The sequence below is a fragment of the Mytilus californianus genome, unplaced genomic scaffold (assembly GCF_021869535.1).
Source record: "Mytilus californianus isolate M0D057914Y unplaced genomic scaffold, xbMytCali1.0.p SCAF_8, whole genome shotgun sequence".
Taxonomy (NCBI): Eukaryota; Metazoa; Mollusca; class Bivalvia; order Mytilida; family Mytilidae; genus Mytilus; species Mytilus californianus.
Window position 1 is genome coordinate 93,106,604 of NW_026262734.1, and position 9,280 is coordinate 93,115,883.

A 9,280-nucleotide genomic window follows, 5' to 3' on the forward strand; every position below is an offset into this window, starting at 1 on the left:
GTCTTTAACACAGCGAGAAAAATCCCGCACCCGGAGGTGGTCCTCAGCTGGCCCCTAAATAAAATTGTGTACTAGTTCAGTGAAAATGGACGTCACACTAAACTCCAAAACATATAAATGAACTAAAATTAAAAAAACATACAAGACTAACAAAGGCCAGAGGCTCCTGACTTGGGACAGGCGCAAAAATGCGGCGGGGTTAAAATGTTTTGTGAGATTTCAACCCTCCTCCTATACCTCTAGCCAATGTAGAATAAAGAAACATATAGTAATACGCACAGTAAAACTCAGTTTAAAAGAAGTCCGAGTCCGATGTCAGAATAGGTCCGAGTCCGATGTCAGAATAGGTAATTGTATACTATACATATGGTAATTAAATTTGTCTTACATGTCATGACTCTGTTCGGCTGCCAATGCTGCAGAATAAACTGAAAACAAAAACAGAAAATTTGTACTTTAAATTACGCAAAATTCAGGGCATAAATAATGATTATATACTGTCATTATGTTATCACATAGTTAAATACTTTGCCATGTAAGGGATTTTTTATTCAAAAGGTTTTTTATATGATGTGCTATTTTCATTTCTGAAAAAATCCCAAAAAGTTCCAAATGATTTTTTTGGCCGATAATAGTAAGTTATTTTTCTGAAAATCATTAAAAATATAAATTGAAGTTGATTTGAAAAAAAATCTCCTTATATATATTTACTAAATCCTCGTTGAGACCAAACCAACCTCTACTACGTATTGAATTCATATTAGATTTAAATTACTTCAGTTTATTTTTTGCTTAAAGTGTTATCTATTTTTCTTCTGCCTTTTGTACTTTCCAATGTGTTTGTTCATTCCTGTTATCCTTTTTATGCATACATTTAACTGTTGCCCCTCTAGTATTCTTTCAACAGTATGTCTATTACAATTCTGAAGAAACACGAATAATTTAATCAGAAACATATGGTCAATGTCAGGAAAATATTAACTTTTTTGTATGAGGTATAGAAACTGGGGAAGATCGAGATTTACCGAGCTCTTGAAAGTTTTGTCCTGAATATAAAATGAAGTTGATATTTTCTGACACTGACCTAATACTGATTTTATACTGCAGCTAAACACTACTTCACTTAGATGGATGAAAAAATAGTGACAGAAAAAAAACTAAAAAAACTAATTTTTTCATCCCAAAACGAACCCCACATTGTGAAGAAAAGTGACATTACATGAAATCGACATCGCACGAAATAGCCCCGTGTTTGGTAGATAAAGACAACAGTAATGTCTAAATCAATGTTTTATCGTGTTGTTAGTGGTGAATCCTTTTTGTTTTTATTTTTTTATTAATTAGTATACCTTTGCGTCGTTTCATGTTGATGTTGATAATTAATGCTGCCATAAACAGTAGCATGAAGAGAGCTGCTATTCCTCCTAAACATAGATATAACTTGAAGCTGTGTGTTTCTAATTAAAAAAATACATATCAATTTGTCTTAGATTACACAAATGATGAATTTTAACGCAATAAATATAACAATAAAGCATGCTTAACGAACAACATATTATTGTTCTTTTTTATTTTCAAAAATGTATAAATTTTGATTTCATTCAAAATGCAAGATTTGGAAATACTGTACTCGTTGAGATGACCAAGATTTTTGGGGAACATATACCAAAATCTAATTGAATAGGTTATTACTCATATGCAATCAATTTGGTCAACATGTGCTGTATTTGATTCATATGTATATGCTATAAATAAGAATCCGACCGGACATTCGAACTTTGTAAACCGAAAAACTGACCTCTTTTTTTTCATGCATGTACATTGCATGTGTACTTGTATGTCTGTACACGTTTACTAGTAAACTTAAAAAATGATCGAAAAACAATATGCAGAGAACCACCAACTCTCTATGCTTGGGGTTAAAAAACGAGTTTGAATATTTATACCTTTTTTATAAACAAGTATATATATATATATATATAATTAGTTTATTGTTTTCTGTTTGGTAATAAATTAATAATAAGATCCATTTTTTACATCTGGTGATCCGTTTATTTGTCAATCGCCAATGGCAGTCAGCAGGGTTTAGGAACATCAGTTGTTTGACCTGCTAGTCAAATGTGTTTCGTTAAAATATACTTTTTCACTTTTTTGGTCTTTTGGAAAAAATGTTGTTTGTGCTGTATTTAGACCCCTCTAACAAGAAATTTGTTTTGCATGCACACGTATAAAAATTGCGGTTTTTATCCAACGCAATCATAGGTTTGAACGTTGTTTTCAATTTAGACTTGTATATATAATATATATATATAAAGATATGTCATGATTTTTAACTATCCATAGTACTTAAAGGACAAAGATGTAAACAACTACAAGTCCCAATACGGCCTTTAACAATCAGCTAACTCACACTGTAAAGAGTTTAAAAAAAAAATGAAGCAAATAAAAAGAGATTTTCAACGTCCTGATTTACAAGTATACTTCAACAATGATCGAAAAAAAATATGCAGAGAGCCACCAACTCTCTATGATTGGGGTTAATAAACGAGTTTGAACATTTATACTTCTTTATAAACAATATATTTACAGAAGAGAACTTAATAATGCTATTTCTTTGGGTCAACAAAAGAGTGCTGCGACTCTTTTAACAAAAAATCTTACGATTATAATTAATCGTAAGTTATACTGAAATGATTATGACTTACGAGTATTTTTACTCTTAAGATTTTTTATGAAAAGAGTCGCTGGTTCTTGGGCTGGTCATATCCTCGGTAATGAAACATCCAATACCAGTGACATTGACACTGTGGTTGTAAAACATCTTCAAAGATAGCAGTCTTATACATTTTAACGTTATACGCACATTTTGATTATACAAGCTCTTTTCTGACGCTCGAATAATAGACATGGACGGCAAAATAATCAAATATGGAGTTTGGTAGTTAAATTGGCACTGGCCCAGTATTTGTTTATTATAATAGGGAGCTGTAATATGTTTGGCAATTGAACAAACATCCATCAATGACTAAAGACAAGGAAGTAAACAAGCATAAACTCATTAAGGTATTCAACATAGAGTAAGCTTGCAATGTCTCATTCATGACAAATATGAAACATTTCGAAAAAGAGAGAAAAATAAAACAACGGCCCGATTTTTGATAAACACAATTATCAAGAAACAAAGGTGTATGTTTGTATTTATGTTAAATGTTTGTAAGGATGTATTTGATTTTTTTTTTCTCTAATTGCAACTTAAGGATGTTCGCTACTCTGTTTCAAAATAACAAGCTTTTTAAAAGACTAATATAAATTGAACTAAAAAAGCAGAAAAAAATGAAGGGTCTGTGTGCTTGTTTTCAAGATATAAGCCATTGAAAATTTGGCGGGAAATGATTCTCTCTAGATTTTTCTTACATTTAACATTGGCACCTTTTTTCTTTCAAAAACTATGAAAAATAACAAGTATTTTACAAGATTTTTAAATATAGCTTTTATAACGATATGTAATAAAAATATGAAAAGAAAAGTAGGATTTGCGGGCAAAATGTTTTAATGGCACTACATGGATAAAACCAGTGGATTCCGAATATCTGGCAAAAATTCAAAAACAAGAGGAGAGAACATCCTTAAACAGTTTAGCAATTAGTGTTTGCGACATTATTGATGCGTACTTTTTCCCCTGAAAATACTATACAAACATTTAAGTTCTCTCACATCTTTAATTCTGTTGTTTTCTTCTTCATTACTGTATAGATTGTATGATAAGGGGCTTTTTAATAACTTAAGCATGTGTTAATCGTCAGTTAATCAAAGTTTTAATTTTACCTTTCACGCTGTTTTTGCTTCTATTGCCCCTTTCGATTTTCTTATTTGCTACTATATTTACATCTAGCGTTCCGGTCCTAACATATACCCCATCAAACATTGTTGAATTTGAAAATGTGATGTCGGTAAACGAAATGTCTAATACACCGTAGATGTTCTGAAGTTGACAATTCAACAATTCAGTACGAGGAAAATGGTCATGTTTTGCACTAATCCTTGCAGTATATCCGTTTACAGGCACTTTCTTCTCATAAAGTGTGATGTTAATGATTTTGCCTACTACCAATTGTGATGTGAGATTTGTACAAACAATTTCATCTTTGTAGAACCAGGTTATTTCCCCTGGTTTTGGAACAGAGAAAAAGTCTACTTCCATTTGTATTCTGTTTCTATTTTCCCTGATTGTAGCCTGTACAAATACTGGTTGTCCTATTCACATGTATTTCTATGATATTTTAAAGAAAAATTACACCACGCCATAAATATACATCAAACAGTTACTGTATAAAACATGTTTTTTAATATTTTATTCATGTTTTTGAAAGAAAAAAGGTGCCAATGTTACGAGAGCATCTTACTTGCGGCATAAAATATGAGCCCCGATTTGAACATAACCAACAGAGTACACGTGATGCTTAACATGCTAGTTTACAAGGTAGCATTCCGCAGGAAGACACGTCACCCTATAGGTAAAGATCATCAGCAAATTCATTTTTTAGTCTTTTGTTTTATCGGAATAGTAATAAAACACATATCACCATGCATGTAATCAAAACAGAAATCAGCTTGAGGCGAGTTTGAATGTAGACATCCGATAGAAAAAAAACTGTCATTTTAAATTGGACAACAATAATTAGTTTACTACAAACAAAACAATGGTTCCCTATAGTTTTAAAAAGAAAAGCAAAACCTGTAACAAAACGCATGAATATACTAGATAATAGTCTTTACGCTATAGGAACAATGACGAAAAAGCGAGTTCGCACTTGCATACTTAACATGTCAGTGCTCAAGACTAACAATCATAAAAAATTGATTTGATGCTATTAAACTTACCTGCAGGGCGAAGTAAAATATCATGAACAGCTGTTGTATCATTTACAACTGTATCTCACTGATAATGACCAAAATCATCCAAAGCCAGACTTTAATTAATAGGTTGTATTGGCCTTTCATTTTATTTCCAATCACAGATATCCGACGATTTCGTGATAGTCTTTCACTTATGCCATCATTTATACTGTATACAAATCTTAGAGGACCAGTCCAACTAACGGCTGATGCAGTTGACTGGTATGGACACGACAAAAGTACACTGCGTCCAGTAATTGCGTATGTTATTTCATTACTGTGAACTGTAATGTATGTATTGTAGATGCTGCAATGCTTATACATTTTGTATATATAATGTACCGCGCTGAAGTACGTCCATTATTCATTTTTCATTATTCAAAATTCAATAAAGAATAATGAAATAGTTCATTATTCACTTTTCAACATTTAGTGATGAATAATGAATAAGTTGAAAATTGAATAATGAAATAGAACATTTATTTTTGACTGTGACTCTACATGTATATCCATTTCTGAATTCGTCATTTTGGTGTTATTTAACAAAATTCAAATTGATATCAGAAAAAAAAATCAAAACACTCTTTGAATTTGTTATCTTTGTTTATTTATTTAGTTTTGGAGGATAATTTAGTGGGTTTCCCTAACTATTTTAAACAGAAATTCCTTGTTTTAGTGTGTGGACGACCTGAATACCGAAACATATATAAAAACTAAAATACTATACATTGTATTTTTTTTTTTAATTTTCACTGGACCTTTGCTTTTCGTCATCCCCTGATTATAGATATAACTTGTTGATTGTGCCGCAATGCCCATTAGATGGGTTACGTAGGACCTAAATACGAAAAACGCGTGAAAATTAAGAAATAGCCAATTTTGAATAATGGAATGATTATCCCAGATGCTTGTTAAAACCCAACAACTAATTTGCAGTATTTGGCCACAGCCTTTAATATTATGTAAATTTATACACATTGTATATAAGTAATCTCAATATAAATGTATGTATGTGCCGCAGATCGCTGGCAATTTAACTTTCACTTGTATATCTGAAACTATGAGGTTACCGACATATCGCTGATTATGGCAACCGTACTATCAAATATATATATATAAATGACTACCACAGATTGTGGTAACTGAATATAAGATTAGAACAATTTGGATCACCGTGGGAACACATGTGACGGATCAAAACCCTTACATTGTTCATCTGTAGTGAATGATACTATTTATAAAACGAAATGTTTTTTGATGTAGCGAATTATGACAGATTGACATTAAAACAGGAAGACCTTGGTTACAATGTCAACCGCCATAAAATGGGGGTTCGCTGCCAAGCTGTGCATGTGCCAAATACATTAACCAATAATAAAAACATTTCAAACTTAAAATAATAAAGTGACGTCAATAACTGAAAAAATAAAAATCGTTTTATGTAACTTAAACTATACAAGCTAAATAATTAATCATACTTATATTTTTATATCAATCTTCTGTTTCAGTAGTTGAATATATATACTTTCCAACTGCCTTATGCATGAGCAACAAAACCACCATGGGTCGATAAAAAAAAAATCCAAGAGAACATAAGAGTGTGTAAAGTTTGTAAAATTTTAGAAGACGAGGAACACTTTTTCCTTCATTGCCAAATCAGTAGTGATATTAGAAGTCCATTTTTTAACACAATTAAAGCCCATTGTTCTAACTTTAACCAGCTCTAATCAAATTGTAAACTATTTTAGATCCAAGTAAAGATCACTGATAAAGATATTTGTCAAGACTTGTGGCTGTATAATAAAAGTAATCCATGGAGTGACGAAAATAAGGTCCACATTGGTCAATTATCTATATACTTAATATATAATGATAATGTATATTATCAATATTAACTTGACTTGCTTAGAACTTTGTTCAAGCATTGTATGCTTCCTGTGTATATGGATATTATGTTTGCATTTTAACCCGTCAGTTTTTTACTTTTTGCAATTAGTTATGTATTAAGAAAAAATATTGTTTCCGACAAATGACAATGTACCCCATCGATTTTAATATCTTTTCACTTCTGGAAATGCCTCACCGTACAATCTCCAACCAAATCTTGACAGGTTAACATTTATAAACAATTCTATGTTGCATTTAATTTGATAATAGTTCTTATTTGTGGAGGAAAACTATCAAACTGTTTACTGAACTGCGACTTCGACATTATTATGACAGAAAGTCTTGAAAAGTTAGCTCTGCAACCTTTTATGCAAATTAGCATTGGCCGACAATGCACGATAAACAGAAGAAAATATTCCCAAATAGGGCATGCCAATAATGTCCCGCATGTTAAATAACCAAAGCTCTAAATCCACTTTCCCCCATGAACTTGCTGGATCAAATGCTTTACGTAACCCGAATTGCTCATGATCATCATACAACTTTGTGTTAATATTTCGCTTTGCATCTAAATGAACAGTCGTCGTGTACTTTAGTCGATTCTGGGTACATTTGGATGAGTTGTACAATAGACATGTACATTTATTTAACAGATGTTCCTTTACTAAATGAAGAAAACGAAATTTATTTTGTGTATTGTTTAACTAATTTAAAACTAGCTTACGTGTAGCGGCTTTGAATAATTGTTCTAAAACAATATACCAAAATTAATAACTGACATTATACAACTTTTTCTCATATACTTCCAGAAACATTTAAAGCTTTATCAATATGCATGCTAACATTAGTTATTTGATAAAACGGAATAAGGTTACATTACCTAATGAACGATCTCGACTGGTTCCGGTGTTAAAATAGGATTATCTGTACTTGTATTGAACTATACCTCTGCAATTGTATTTAACATTCAGTTGAAGAAGGCTAATGTGGTAGTTGGCAATACTATGTACCCCCGAATTGTAACAGATGTAGTTGCCTTTTACATGTGGTACAGGTACAAATAAAGCTGGTAGCCTTTCGTTGACTTTCTTGCAGAAGCTGTTACTGACAGTTATTGGTGTAGTTTGCTTTTTCTTACTTACTGTCTCAGCTAAACAGACATAATTGCTAAAAATTAAACTTAAAATTTTGTAACACAATATAAATATGAATTTGTATATATATTAATATTTAATATTTCAAGTTAGAAACCTAGTGACAAAATGTGATCTCCCCTGTAAATACTGAAAACTAGATTTCTTTCAATGTTTGTCCCGTTTATCCAGGACGCTACCAATTATAAATAAGTTTGAATAAAAACAAACTTCCATTTAATGTTATTTCCTTCTGTAAATAGCAAACGCCAAGTGCGGCAAGCTATAGGAGCTTCATATAAAATTGGTTTAAAATGCTGCTATGCAAATAAATTGCTGGAACACAAACTTTAATCTTTTTCTCTACTGGCTGTATACCTCTCTGAAATATGCAAATCACCCGGATATCTATGCAGCTAAATCAGAAAAGTTCAGGGGGGGAATTCTAAAGGAAATGATTGATATGCAGCAAAGATTAATACTTTGAAAGTAAGTTACTAAGCAAATTCAAACGGACTTTATCGTGATGTATACATTGAATGTTCATCGATCGAAAAGACCGCAAATACATGTACAAAAATCAAGACGACCATTCTTGAAATTGTATAAAAATTTTAAAAAAGATGCCTACCTCATCAACATATTTAGCTTTAATTTTATTTTTGTTTTGTTTTTGACCTGGACAGACAAGCTTTTCACGAAAAAACAATGTCTTTATCAAATGCTCACGTGAGAAGAGCAGACTGGTGTACTCAAAACCTAAGATGTAAAAATAAGTACATTTGGCAATTTGAAATGTGCTTATGACTTTGTGGAACACTTCGAAAATGGGGGACCTGAAAGATCTTTAGATTTTAAATGTGCAGGATCAATATACAGCAAAGATTAAATTTTTTTAGACTTCAGTTTCACAAGCTTCAAATGCAATTAGCTCATCAATACTGATGTGTTTTGCTTGTCAACAAAAATTACGAACATTTATAAAATTCTTCAGTTGGACGGCAAACGATTTAATGGCTTCTAAGGTCAAGACATTGGTCACGTGACAAAAGGTCAGAGTTTAAGTTTTTTTTTTTTTTGGTTAACGTGCATGCCTCGTGGTTTTTGACTCGTATCGTCTTATTTGTACTCGTACATTAATAGAAATCAAAGTGTTCAAATCTTGAGTGAATAAGCTTCATTATTCTTGATATATACATTTTGAAACCGAGATTGTCGCTAGCTCACCGAATTGCAAATATACTTATAATGAAATCTTGAAACAAATTACCAAATGAAAAGAAATACGTTATATGTTATTCTGTCGATATACATGTTGTCTGTCCAATATCTCCACCTAAAAAGAAAGAAATTTGCTAAGTTTT

General features: G+C 31.5%; 1 long non-coding RNA gene across 1 annotated transcript; it reads right to left on the bottom strand.

Moving 5' to 3' along the window:
- Positions 1 to 395: 395 nt before the first annotated feature.
- LOC127711638 (uncharacterized) lies at positions 396 to 3,866 on the bottom strand. The gene is made up of 3 exons (XR_007986817.1): positions 3,826 to 3,866; positions 1,350 to 1,457; positions 396 to 428 (listed from the first exon to the last, which is right to left on the bottom strand). It is a non-coding gene; the product is annotated as an uncharacterized LOC127711638 (long non-coding RNA).
- Between the last annotated feature and the right edge of the window lie 5,414 nt (positions 3,867 to 9,280).